Raw genomic sequence first — 13,764 nt, 5'->3', positions numbered from 1 at the left:
AGCAGTGGCTTCTTCCTTGCTGAGAGGCCTTTCAGGTTATGTCGATATAGGACTCGTTTTACTGTGGATATAGATACTTTTGTACCGGTTTCCTACAGCATCTTCATAAGGTCCTTTGTTGATGTTCTGAGATTGATTTGCTCTTTTCGCAGCAAAGTACGTTCATCTCTAGGAGACAGAACGCGTCTCCTTCCTTAGCGGTATGATGGCTGCGTGGTCCCATGGTGTTTATACTTTTACTACTTATACTATTGTTTGTACAGATGAATGTGGTACCTTCAGGGGTTTGGCAATTGCTGGATGAACTAGACTTGTGGAGGTCTACACTTTTTTTCTGCGTTTTTGGCTAATTTCTTTTGATTTTCCCATGACGTCAAGCAAAGAGGCACTGAGTTTGAAGGTAGGCCTTGAAATGCATCCACAGGTACTCAAATGATGTAAATTAGCCTATCAGAAGCTTCTAAAGCATTTTCTGGGTTTTTCCCAAGCTGTTTAAAGGCACAGACAAATTAGTATATGTAAACTTCTGACCCACTGGAATTGTGATACAGTGAGGTAAGTGAAATAACCTTTGAGATAAAGTCTTTAAACAATTGTTGGAAAAATTACTTGTCATGCACAAGAGTAGATATTCTAACCAACTTGCCGAAACTATAGTTTGTTCACAAGAAATTTGTGGAGTGGTTGAAAAAATAGTTTAGTGACTTCTGTCTTCAACTGCATGTGTGCAATGGAGGAAGCTGCCCTTTTTTTGCGTTTGAAATATCAGCCATAGCGAGCTGCCATTCCTGTCCCTCTGGGTGTAGAGGAGTGGCTGTATGTCTAGACTCCCAGAGGACGATCCGTATGGCCAGGCGGGGCCGTTGCTAGGGGTGTCTGACACTGGACCTGCCTCCACTCATCTCTACTCTCACACAGCTATTAGTGGTCATCTGAGGGATTCCCCTGAGGCTTAGCACTCAGGTTCTGGCCTGACTGACTTCTGGCTGGCTGCTTGGCCTGGACTCGCCCTCCAGACAGACGCAGGCAGCGCAGCACAGCCGGAGAGAGGGAAGGAGGGTCAGCTCAGCAGGGTGCCATAGTGCTCATTAGCCTGCTGATTGTGGGAGATATGTTAGTATATTCTGCGCTGCTTGGACTGATTAGCGTGGGCTCTCACTTCTACAGCAAGCTAGCAGCTAGCACCTGCTATAGATATATGCAGTCTGACTGACGTTCAGCTCAGTGGAACTTGGTTCATTTGGTTTCGGCGAGCTAGGTTTGTAAAACGATTCCTTGCCCATCACCTTGATGTAAGAGTGTCGTTCATGTTTTTTTCCTGTGTGTGTCTCAAGTGGCACCTTATTCCCTATATAGTGCACTACTTTTGACCAGGGTCTTGGGACTCGTTTCCCAAAGCCTTCATAGCATTAAGATCATTGCTAGAACCGTCTTACCATCTTCGGTTGTTTCCCAAAACCATTATTACTAAAGTTGCACTTGAAAACGTTTGTTATTTACCGACTGCCTTGGATGCTTTTTTGCCCTTCCCAGTCACTTTATACACAGAAGAGCTCAGCTAAACACAGAATTAAGAGTTTTCCGCCGCGCTGTGACCGCCGATAACTTCAGAACAAAGATGACTACAAATACAACGTTGCCAATTTCTTTGCAATTGTTACAAACAAGTAAAGAATAAAATTGTTTGAAGTGAAAACAGAGATGACTGCAAAAGATAAATGGGCTACGTAGGCCTGTATATTAAAATCACATTGAAGTCAATTGTATGTTCATTCAATTGCATTCTATTTGCCAGTTCTAGGCTGTTTGTCATTTTTGGCTCAATATATTTCAATATGTGTAATGTGCCATCTTGATTTAGTGTATTATTATAGAGTAAGCATTTAGAATGTTTTGTTACAGCCTGAATACAACATTTATTAAATTGAGATTGTGTCACTGGCCTACACACAATACCCCATAATGTCAGAGTGGAATAATATTTTAAGAAATGTCTTGAGTCAGGTATTTAAACCCTTTGTTTTGACAAGCCTAAATAAGTTCAGTTGTAAAAAAAAGTGCTTAAGTTACATAATACGCTGCATGGACTCACTCTGTGTACGGAAATACTGTTAACCCCCTAGAGTCGATTTCCGCACACCCGCGTGACCCAAGTGTCAGGAGACTCGTCTGATGTCGGTTCAGACGATCTGCCAACTGCTGTCTGTGGCGTCCGAACCGTTTTTGGCTACACACTAATTGACTCTAATGAACATGTACAGGCCATACAAGACTTGACTGAAGGTCCCTTGGTAACAGTTGAAAAAATGTATGGAAGTACAATGCCTTCAAAAAGTTTTCAGACCCCTTTTTCCACATTTTGGTACCTTATTCTAAAATGGAATTTAAAAAAATAAATCCTCGATTTACACACACTACACCATAATAATAAAGCGAAAACAGGTTTTTAGAGATTTGTGTAAGAGTATTGATAGCTAGCATAGCATTAAGCCTAGCATTCAGCAGGCAACATTTTCACAAAAACAAGAAAAGCATTCAAATAAAATAATTTACCTTTGAAGAACTTCGGATGTTTTCAATGAGGAGACTCTCAGTTAGATAGCAAATGTTCAGTTTTTCCAAAAATATTATTTGTGTAGGAGAAATCGCTCCGTTTTGTTCATCACGTTTGGCTAAGAAAAAAAACAGAAAATTCAGTCATTACAACGCCAAACTTTTTTCCAAATTAACTCCATAATATCGACAGAAACATGGCAAACGTTGTTTAGAATCAATCCTCAAGGTGTTTTTCACATATCTATTCGATGATAAATCATTCGTGGCAGTTGGGTTTCTCCTCAGTAGCAAACGGAAAAGTACTGCAGCTGGAGATTACGCAATAATTGCGACGGAGGACACCAAGCGACCACCTGGTAAATGTAGTGTCTTATGGTCAATCTTCCAATGATATGCCTACAAATACGTCACAATGCTGCAGACACCTTGGGGAAACGACAGAAAGTGTAAGCTCATTCGTGGCCCATTCACAGCCATATAAGGAGACATTGGAACACAGCGCCTTCAAAATCTGGGGCACTTCCTGTTTGAAATTTCATCTTGGTTTCGCCTGTAGCATCAGTTCTGTGGCACTCACAGACAATATCTTTGCAGTTTTGGAAACGTCAGTGTTTTATTTCCAAAGCTGTCAATTATATGCATAGTCGAGCATCTTTTCGTGACAAAATATCTTGTTTAATACGGGAACGTTTTTCATCCAAAAATTAAGAGCGCCCCCTATATCCATGAAGTTAAATGAAAGAAATTTGGAACGATCAGGACTGCCAAAATGAGCAATCGGGGGAGAAGGGCCTTCGTCAGGGAGGTGACCAAGAAGCCGATGGTCACTCTGACAGAGCTCTAGTATTCCTCTGTGGAGATGGGAGAATCTTCCAGAAGGACAACCATCTCTGCAGCACTCGGAGATGCAGACAATAATCAGGCCTTTATGGTAGCGTGGCCAGACGGAAGCCACTCCTCAGTAAAAGGTACATTTTTTTTATACATTTATTTAACTAGGCAATAAGAACAAATTATTTTTTTCAATGACAGCCTAGGAACAGTGGATATAACTGCCTGTTCAGGGGCAGAACAACAGATTTGTACCTTGTGAGCTCGGGGGTTTGAACTTGCAACCTTCCGATTACTAGTCCAACACTCTAACCGCTAGGCTACCCTGCCGCCCAGTACATCACAGCCCACTTGGAGTTTGTCAAAAGGCACCTAAAGACTCTGACCAGGTAGTCACCTGGAATGCATTTCAATTAACATCCGTCTGTGCCTTGTTAAAAGTACATTTGTGGAATTTCTTTCTTTAAATGCATTTGAGCCAATCAGTTGTGTTTTGACAAGGTAGGGGTTAAAAAAGTTAATATGGCAAGAACAGCTCAAATAAGCAAAGCAAAGCGAAACAACAGTCCATTACTTGAAGACATGGTCAGTCAAATCAGAAAATGTAAAGAACTTTTAACGTTTCTTCAAGCGCATTCGTAAAAACCATCAAGCGCTATGATGAAACTGGCTCTCATGAGGACCGCCACAAGATAGGAAGACCTAGAGTTACCTCTGCTGCAGAGGATAAGTTCATTACAGTTACCAGCTTCAGAAATTGCAGCCCAAATAAATGCTTCACAGAGTTCAAGTGAAAGACACATCTCAACATCAACTGTTCAGAGGAGACTGCGTAAATCAGGCCTTCATGGTCGAATTTCTGCAAAGAAACCACAACTGAAGAATACCAATAATAAGAGACTTGCTTGGGCCAAATTTGAGATTTTTGCTTCCAACCGCCTTGTCTTTGTAAGACCCGGAGCAGGTGAATGGATGATCTCCGCATGTGTGGTTCCCAGGAGGAGGTGTGGGGGTGCTTTGCTGGTGACACTGTCAGTGATTTTATTTAGAATTCAAGGCACACTTAACCAGCATGGCTACCACAGTGTTCTGCAGCGATACGCCATACCATCTGGTTTGCGCTTAGTGGTACTATCATTTGTTTTTCAACAGGAAAATGATCCAACACACCTCCCAGGCTGTGTAAGGGCTGTTTGACCAAGAAGGAGAGTGATGGAGTACTGTATCAGATGACCTGGCCTCCAGTCACCTGTCCTCAACCCAATTGAGATGGTTTGGGATGAGTTGCACTGCAGTTGTGAAGGAAAAGCAGCCAACAAGTGCTCAGCATATGTGGGAACTCCAAGATTTTTGGAAAAGCATTCCAGGTTAAGCTGGTTGAGAGAATGCCAAGTGTGCAAAGCTGTCAAGGCAAAGGGTGGCTACTCTGTGGTATCTCAAATATAAAATATAGTTTGATTTACATACCACTTTTATTGGTTACTTCATGATTCCATATGTGTTATTTCATAGTTTTAATGTCCAATTTTATTCTACAATGTAGAAGAAAGTAAAAATAAAGAAAAAGCCTTGAATGAGTAGGTGTCCAAACTTGACTGATACTGTATGTAAATGGGATATTTCAGTATTTTATTTATAATTTAGCAAACATTTCTAAAAACCTGTTTCTGTTTGTAGTTTGTGCTCGTGTGTAGATTGAGGGGGGAAAACAATTGAAACAATTTTAGAATAAGGCTGTAACGTAACAAAGTGGAAAAAGTCAAGGGGTCTGAATATTTTCTGAAGACACAAAATATGGGGTTAAATAAATGTATAAAAAATGTATTATCTCTCTATCGGAGAGACACTGTAGAACAAACTTAATATTGATATTTCTTTTGCAACTATCTGTTCCATGTAATGAATCTTCTATTCAATGCATTTGTATGGGCAAACAGCAGTAAGATCAAATAATTGTTTGTTTTTTTGTTACTTCAAGGGGTTTTAAAATTCTAAATCAAATAGCCAAATGATCCTTGGTATGACCTTTACTATATAGCTTAGTCGAAAAACTGCAACGTATGTGGCAAAGAAATTAACATTATGTCCTTAATACAAAGCGTTATGTTTGGAGCAAATCCAAAACATCCCTGAGTACCACTCTTTATATTTTCAAGCATGGTGGTGGCTTCATCATGTTGTGTATGCTTGTCATCGGCAAGGACTATGGTGTTTTTTTAGGTTAAAAATAAACCGAGGAGAGCTATGCACAGGCAATATCCTAGAGGAAAACCTGGGAGACATTCACCTTTCAACAGGACAATAACCTGAAACACAAGGCCAAATATAAGCTGGAGTTGCTTACCAAGATGACATTGAATGTTCTTGAGTGGCCAAGTTATAGCTTTGACAATGGCTGTCAACCAACTTGACAGAGCTTGAGGAATATTGTGTGTGGATGGGTGAGAATTTATTTTTTATACATTTTGAATTCAGGCTCTAGCACAACAAAATATGGAATAAGTTGAGGGGTATGAATACTTTCTGAAATTACTGTCTCAGAGCTGATCTGATGTCAGTATTGTAGAATACATCTAATGTTAGGTAAGATTTGAATGGAGAAAGCTGATCCGAGAGCAGTGTTGCTTTTCTTTCGATCCCATTAATATCGGCACGTAGTGTAACGACTATGTTCTCTCTGTGCTTGTTTGGGAAACACTCTTAAACAGTTAAAAATATATATATATTTTTTCACCCTTATTTAACCAGGTAGACCAGTTGAGAACAAGTTCTCATTTACAACTGCGACCTGGCCAAGATAAAGCAAAGCAGTGCGACAAAAACAACAGTTACACATGGGATAAACAAACGTACAGTCAATAACACAATAGAAACATCTGTGTACAGTGTGAGCAAATCAAGTAAGGGGGTAAGGCAATAAATAGGCCAATAGTGGCGAGGTAATAATTTAGCAATTTACAGAGAAGAAAAACAAATATGGGGATGAGGTAGGTAGGTAGGTTGTTAGTTGGATGGGCTATTTACAGATTGGCTGTGTACAGCTGCAGCGATCGGTAAGCTGCTCTGACAGCTGATGCTTAAAGTTAGTGAGGGAGATTATAAGCCTCCAACTTCAGTGATTTTTGCAATTCTCCAACTGCTCTTAAATACAAGTACAACTAAATGCATGCTCTTCAACCGATCGCTGCCTGCACCTGCCTGCCCGTCGAGCATCACTACTCTGGACGGCTCTGATAGGTATTTTAATTCCAGTCATTGGCAGCAGAGAACTTGAAGGCGGCCAAAGCAGGTGTTGGCTTTGGGGATGACCAGTGAAATATACCTGCTGGAGCGCGTACTACGTGTGGGTGTTGCTATGGTGAATCATTTGAGATAAAGCCGAGCTTTACCTAGCAAAGACTTTTATAGACGAGCTAGAGCCCGTGGGTTTGTCGACGAATATTTAGCGAGGACCAGCCAACGAGGGCATACAGGTCGCAGTGGTGGGTAGTGTATGGGGCTTTGGTGACAGGCTATTTTGTAAATGACATCACTGAAGTCGAGGATCGGTAGGATGGTCAGTTTTACGAGGGTATGTTTGGCAGCATGAGTGAAGGATGCTTTGTTGCGAAATAGGAAGCTAATTCTAGATTTAACTTTGGATTGAAGATGTTTGATGTGAGTCTGGAAGGAGAGTTTAGAGTCTAACCAGACACCTAGAATATGTGGACAACTACAAATACCTATCAGAGCCGTCCAGAGTAGTGATGCTCGACGGGCGGGCAGGTGCAGGCAGCGATCGGTTGAAGAGCATGCATTTAGTTTTACTTGTATTTAAGAGCAGTTGGAGGCCACGGAAGGAGAGTTGTATGGCATTGAAGCTCGTCTGGAGGGTTGTTAAGTGTCCAAAGAAGGGCCAGCAGTATACAGAATGGTGTCGTCTGCGTAGAGGTGGATCAAAGAATCACCAGCAGCAAGAGCGACGTCATTGGTGTATACAGAGAAAATTAAACCCTGTGGCACCCCCATAGAGACTGCCAGAGGCCCGGACAACAGACCCTTCGATTTGACACACTGAACTCTATCTGAGAAGTAGTTGGTGAACCAGGCGAGGCAATCATTTGAGAGACCACGCCTATCGAGTCGCCAATGAGGATGTGGTGATTGACAGAGTTGAAAGCCTTGGCCAGGTCGATGAATACGGCTGCACAGTATTGTTTCTTATCGATGGCGGTTAAGATATCGTTTAGGACCATGACGCTTTGCTGAGGTGCACCCATGACCAGCTCTGAAACCAGATTGCATAGCGGAGAAGGCATGGTGGGATTCGAAATGGTCGGTAATCTGTTTGTTGACTTGGCTTTCGAAGACCTTAGAAAGGCAGGGTAAGATAGATATAGGTCTGTAGCAGTTTCTGGTCAAGTGTTTCCTGGCCATGGACCCAAAATATCAATGTTTTGTTCCTCGATCCACTTAGTTATCACTTTTGCCTTATGGCAAGGTGCTCCATCATGCTGGAAAAGGCATTATTCGTCACCAAACTGTTCCTTGGTGGTTGGAAGATGTTGCTCTCAGAGTGGTCTCCGGATGCTTTTACTGTTGGCATTACACAGGACTGATGGTAGCGCTCACCTTGTTTTCTCCGGACAAGCTTTTTTCCGGATGTCCCAAACAATCGGAAAGGGGATTCATCAGTGAAAATGACTTTACCCCAGTCCTCAGCAGTCCAATCCCTGTACCGTTTGCAGAATATCAGTCCGTCCCTGATGTTTTTCCTGGAGAGAAGTGGCTTCTTTGCTGTCCTTCTTGACACCTGGCTATCCTCAAAGTCTTCGCCTCTCTGTACGTGCAGATGCACTCATACCTGCCTGCTGCCATTCCTGAACAAGCTCTGTACTGGTGTTGCCACAATCCCGCAGCTGAATCAACTTTAGAAGATGGTCCTGGCACTTGCTGGACTTTCTTGGGAGCCCTGAAGCCGCCTTCACAACAATTGAACCACTCTTCTTGAAGTTCTTGATGATCCGATAAATGGTTGATTTAGGTGCAATCTTACTGGCAGCAATATCCTTGCCTGTGAAGCCCTTATTGTGCAAAGCAATGATGACGGCACGTGTTTCCTTTTAGGTAACCATGGTTGAAAGAGGAAGAACAATGATTCCAAGCACCACCCTCCTTTTGAAGCATCCAGCCTGTTATTCGAACTCAATCAGCATGACAGAATGATCTCCAGCCTTGTCCTCGTCAACATCCGTTAACGGGATGATATGACAACAGCCAGTGAAAGTGCAGGGCGCCAAATTCAAAACAGAAATCTCATAATTAAAATTCCTCAAACATATATGTACAGTGGGGCAAAAAAGTATTTAACACAAGCGTGAGAGTGTTGACAAGGCTGGAGATCATTCTGTCATGCTGATTGAGTTTGAATAACAGACTGGATGCTTCAAAAGGAGGGTGGTGCTCTGTCATCTGATCACTCTCCATAACATTCTGGAGGGAGTATATGACAATTAGTATTTGTGTCATTCTTAACTGTTGGCCACGACTGTACATTGTCTTCAGAAAGGCAGTGAGTTGCTGTGCAACAGCTTTTTATAAAATGTTTGAGAGGAATGGGGAGATTCAATATAGTTTTTTATATTTTCTGGGTCAAGGTTTTGTTTTTTCAATTACTGCCACTTTTAGTGAGTTTGGTTCACATCCAGTGGATAGGGATCCGTTTATTATGTTCAACATAGGAGGGCCACGCGCAGGAAAAAGCTCTTTCAGTAGTTTAGTTGGAATAGGGTCCAGTATGCAGCTTAAAGGTTTAGAGGCCATTACTATTTTCATGAATATGTCAAGAGATCGAGGATTAAAACACTTGAGTGTCTCCCTTGATCATAATTCCTGGCAGTGTTGTGCAGACTCAGGACAACTGAGCTTTGGAGGAATGTGCAGATTTAAAGAGGAGTCCGTAATGGAGTCTGAAATTTTCTTTCTAATGATCATGATCCTTTCGTCATAGAAGTTCATGAATTTATCACTACTGAAGTGAAAGCCATCTTCTTGGGGAAGGATTTTTAGTTAGCTTTGCGACAGTATCAAAAATCATTTTAAATGGTTCTTATTCTCAATTAAGTTGGAAAAATAGGATGATCGAGCAGCAGTGAGGGCTCTTTGATATTGTACGGTACTGTCTTTCCAAGCTAGTCGGAAGACTTCCAGTTTGGTGGAGCGCCATTTCCGTTCCAATTTTCTAGAAGCTTGCATCAGGGCTCAGTTATTTTCTGTTTACCAGGGAGCTACTTTCTTATGCCACGTTTTTAGGGGTGCGACTGCATCTAGGGTATTGCGCAAGGTTAAATTTAGTTCCTTAGGGTGTTAACCGATTTTTGTACTCTGTCCTTGAGTAGGTGGAGGGAGTCTGGAAGGGCATCTAGGAGTCTTTGGGTTGTCTGGGAATTTATAGCACGGCTTTTAATGATCCTTCGTTGGGGTCTAAGCAGATTATTTGTTGCGATTGCAAGCGTAATAAAATGGTGGTCCGACAGTCCAGTATTATGAGGAAAAACATTAAGATCCATAATATTTTGTTTCATGGGACAAAACTAGGTCCAGAGTATGACTGTGGCAGTGAGTAGGTCTAGAGACATGTTGGACAAAACCCACTGAGTCGATGATGGCTCCGAAAGCCTTTTGAAGTGGGTCTGTGGACTTTTCCATGTCAATATTAGTCACCAGAAATCTGAATATTATCTGCCGATAGGAATTCGGGGAACTCAGTGAGGAACGTGGTATACGGTCCAGGAGGCCTGTAAACAGTAGCTATAAAAAAACGTTTGATTAGGCTGCATAGATTTCATGACTTGAAGCTCAAAAGATGAAAACGCAGTCATTTTTGTGGGGGATAATTTAAATTTGCTATCGTAAATGTTAGCAACACCTCCGCCTTTGCGGGGGATGTGGTCACTAGTGTAACCAGGACGAGAGGCCTCAATTAACACAGTAAATTCATCAGGCTTAACCCGTGTTTCAGTCAGGCCAATCACATCGAGATTGATCAGTGATTAGTTCATTGTCCATAACTTCCTTGGAAGTAAGGGATCTAACATTTAAGTAGCCCTATTTTGAGATCACCATCTCTTTCAATAATGACAGGAATGGAGGTGTGTATTCCAGTGAGATTTGCCCAACTTAGATCGAGGCAATGGGGATAGCTGAGTTGACTACACTGACTGTGCTAGTGGCAGACTCCTCTAAGCTAGAGGAGTTAGAACCCTGTCTATGTTCATAGATAAGATGAGAGCACCCCTCCAGCTAGGATGGAGTCCGTAACTCCTCAGCAAGCCAGGCATGGTCCCGTTTGTGGGTGTGTCCCACGAAGAGGGCCATTTAACTACAAATTGTAACTTTTGGGTAACAACAGTTTTCAACCAGCAATTGAGTTGTGAGAATCTGCTGTAGAGCTCATCACTCCCCCTATGTACCTTAAATGCTCAAGTTACATTGCAACTGGGAAAACGAGGCCAGGGCTTGCAACTGACTTTTTCTCCTCACCATCCTGCCTTCAACTGTCCCCAAATTGAACTTGAACCGTCCCAATGTTTTTATTTATTTTTGTTTTGATATGCCAACATGGGTCTAGGTCATTTGCAGTGCTTTTTATGTAATTAGTGTATTTGTGAGACAGATACAGTCTATATTACAAACTTAATTTGTTAAGAAAAAAACGTTAATCATAATGAAAACAGTCAATAACTGCGAGAAACCTGTAAATGATGATAAATTATTTATATGAACAGCATGGCGTGAAACTGAACTGTTAAATGATAATGCAATGTCAAAATCTGGCTTCTGTACAGCCTCTGCATGATGAATCATCATCGCTCAGGGTGGAGACCGACAGCCCATCTCAGTATGGAGCGCAGTTCACAATGCATGTAGACCTTTCATCTCAGGGTAACTTATTTTTCTTGTGACAGGTAGGCCTGCGTTTGCTAAAGCGTAGTCTATGCTACAGTAATATAAAGACTCGAATGCGTGTCAAATGTTCCCATCTCCATCTGGCTTTCTGTAGTCTCATATTTATTTATTTTTTGTTAATATATGTACTTTTAGTTGCAGCAGCAGCGTTTTAAAACAGCCTATCACTTTAGTATTTTTGCTTTAAATCAGTGCACGCGGGAGCACTCTTGCAGTATTTCTCTATCAAATCCATTCAAATTGCATCCAACATAGATCATTTTGTTCTAGATTGATATATAGATGTCCTAGCCTACCCCTTTCAGGTAATACATTCAATGCATTATTAGCCTTGCATTTAGCGCATTAATGATGGGTTATGATTAATAAGAGTCTAACTTATTGCATCTGTCTATTAAGCAATACGCACGCACCTGTGCTCTGTTGGCATCTCTCCTCAAAGTGCTCCTTAGCTCTTGGGAGTCCCATGGGGGAAAAGTGAGACTAGAATAGCTTGTTGTACATAACATTTTTGAAGTTCTTATACCAATAGACTATTCGAAGAGGGACACAAGCTCTTGTTTGCTGAATGTTAAATACAGCAGCTAATGACACACCCGGGTAGTTTGAAAGAAGAGTGAATGCGCAATGTCAGTAGGCTGGTAGCAGTTCTTTTTTTCAGACCCATAACCATTCAATTGTGTGAAGAGAAGTGAAAGCCTTCTGCATCTAATTCTAGTCATATATTATTCAAGGTCGTCATTAGAATAATGAAGATAAGGACAACCAATGTATTTAACTGTTGACAGTGAGGATGGAATGAAGCAACAATCGAGAAAGAGGTAGGCTAATAACAGTATGGGAAATATTATGGTGTGTGTGTGTGTGTGTATGTATATGCATGTTTAATAATTATACAAATCGGCTCTTATATTTCCAAATTAAATTTACTTGTAGCTTTGTAGGCCGTATGTGCTACACCAGTCGCATGTTCTCTCCCTGCTTTATCATGGTTTCCAGCCCATGTAATACAGTAAATACCGTACAGTAATGCAGTTCACACTCAAAGATTAGCATTCTGGACTCCCAATCATGGCCGGATGTGATACAGTCTATCTGTTATGACCACCATTTGCCTCATGCAGCATGACACATCTCCTTCACATTAGTCAGGCTGTTCCAATGAACAATGGGATGTTGTCCCACTCCTCTTTAGTGGCTGTGCGAAGTTGCTGGATATTGGTGTGAACTGGGACACGTGGTCGTACATGTTGATCCAGAGCATCCCAAACTGCTCAAAGGATGACATGATGATCCAGAGCATTCCAAACATGCTCAAAGGGTGACATGTCTGGTGAGTATGCAGGCCATGTAAGAACTGGGACATTTTCACCTTACAGGAATTGTGTGCAGATCCTTGTGATACTGGCTGTGCATTATCTTGAAACACAAGGTGATGGCAGCAGATGAATGTCACGACAATGGGCCTCGGGATCTCGTGAAGGTATCTCTGCATTCAAATTGCCATCGATAAAATGCAATTGTGTTTGTTGTCCGTAGCTTATGCCTACCTATACCATAACCCCACTGCCACCATGGGGCACTCGGTTCACAACATTGACATCAGACATGGTCTGCTGTTGTGAGGCCGGTTGGACTTACCGCCAAATTCTATAAAATGATGTTGGAGGCGGCTTATGGTAGAGAAATTAACATTAAATTATTTGGCAACACCTCTGGTTGACGTTGCACGCTCCATCAAAACTTCTGCCATTGTGTTGTGTGACAAAACTGCACATTTTAGTTGCCTTTTATTGTCCCCAGCACAAGGGGCACCTGTGTAATGATCATGCTGTTTAATCAGCTTCTTCATATGCCACACCTGTCAGGTGGCTGGATTATTGTGGCAAAGGAGAAATGCTCACTAACTAGAATGTAAACAAATTTGTGCACAAAATTTGCGAAATTAGCTTGTTTTAAAGCATGGGACTAACACTTTACATGTTTATATTTTTATCCAGTGTATACCACTGGAGTGCCTTTTTGTTTTTTCTCCCAAATGGCGCAGCGGTCTAAGGCACTGCATCTCATTGCAAGAGGCGTCACTACAGTTCCTGGTCCGACTCCAGGCTTTATCACATCCGGCCTTGATTGGGAGTCTCATAGGGCGGCGCACAATTGGCCCAGCGTCATCCGGGGTAGGCCGTCATTATGTTCCTAACTGACTTGCCTAGTTAAATAAAGGTTAAATTAAATTATAACTAACAATGAAACGGCATTAAAACATATCAAAATGCCCCAACCACCAAGACGCAAGGTCAAATTATGAAATCAGTAGCCTAAACATCATTATACAGTGCATTCAGAATGTATCCAGAACCCTTCCCCTTTTCCACATTGTGTTACGTTACAGCCTAATTCTAAAATGTATTTAATTAAATTGTTTTTTTC

At 41.7% G+C, this 13,764-nt stretch overlaps 1 protein-coding gene across 4 annotated transcripts in view; it reads left to right on the top strand.

Moving 5' to 3' along the window:
• The window catches only part of ddx31 (DEAD-box helicase 31), a 53,663-nt gene that overhangs the window by 28,910 nt on the left and 10,989 nt on the right, over window positions 1-13,764 (top strand). The gene's annotated exons all lie outside the window — the stretch shown is intronic.

Source organism: Oncorhynchus mykiss, chromosome 6 (assembly GCF_057628025.1).
Source record: "Oncorhynchus mykiss isolate SJ-2025 chromosome 6, ASM5762802v1, whole genome shotgun sequence".
NCBI classification, from domain to species: Eukaryota; Metazoa; Chordata; class Actinopteri; order Salmoniformes; family Salmonidae; genus Oncorhynchus; species Oncorhynchus mykiss.
Note: the sequence above shows the minus strand (reverse complement) of the source record. Positions and strands in the feature narration are given on the sequence as shown.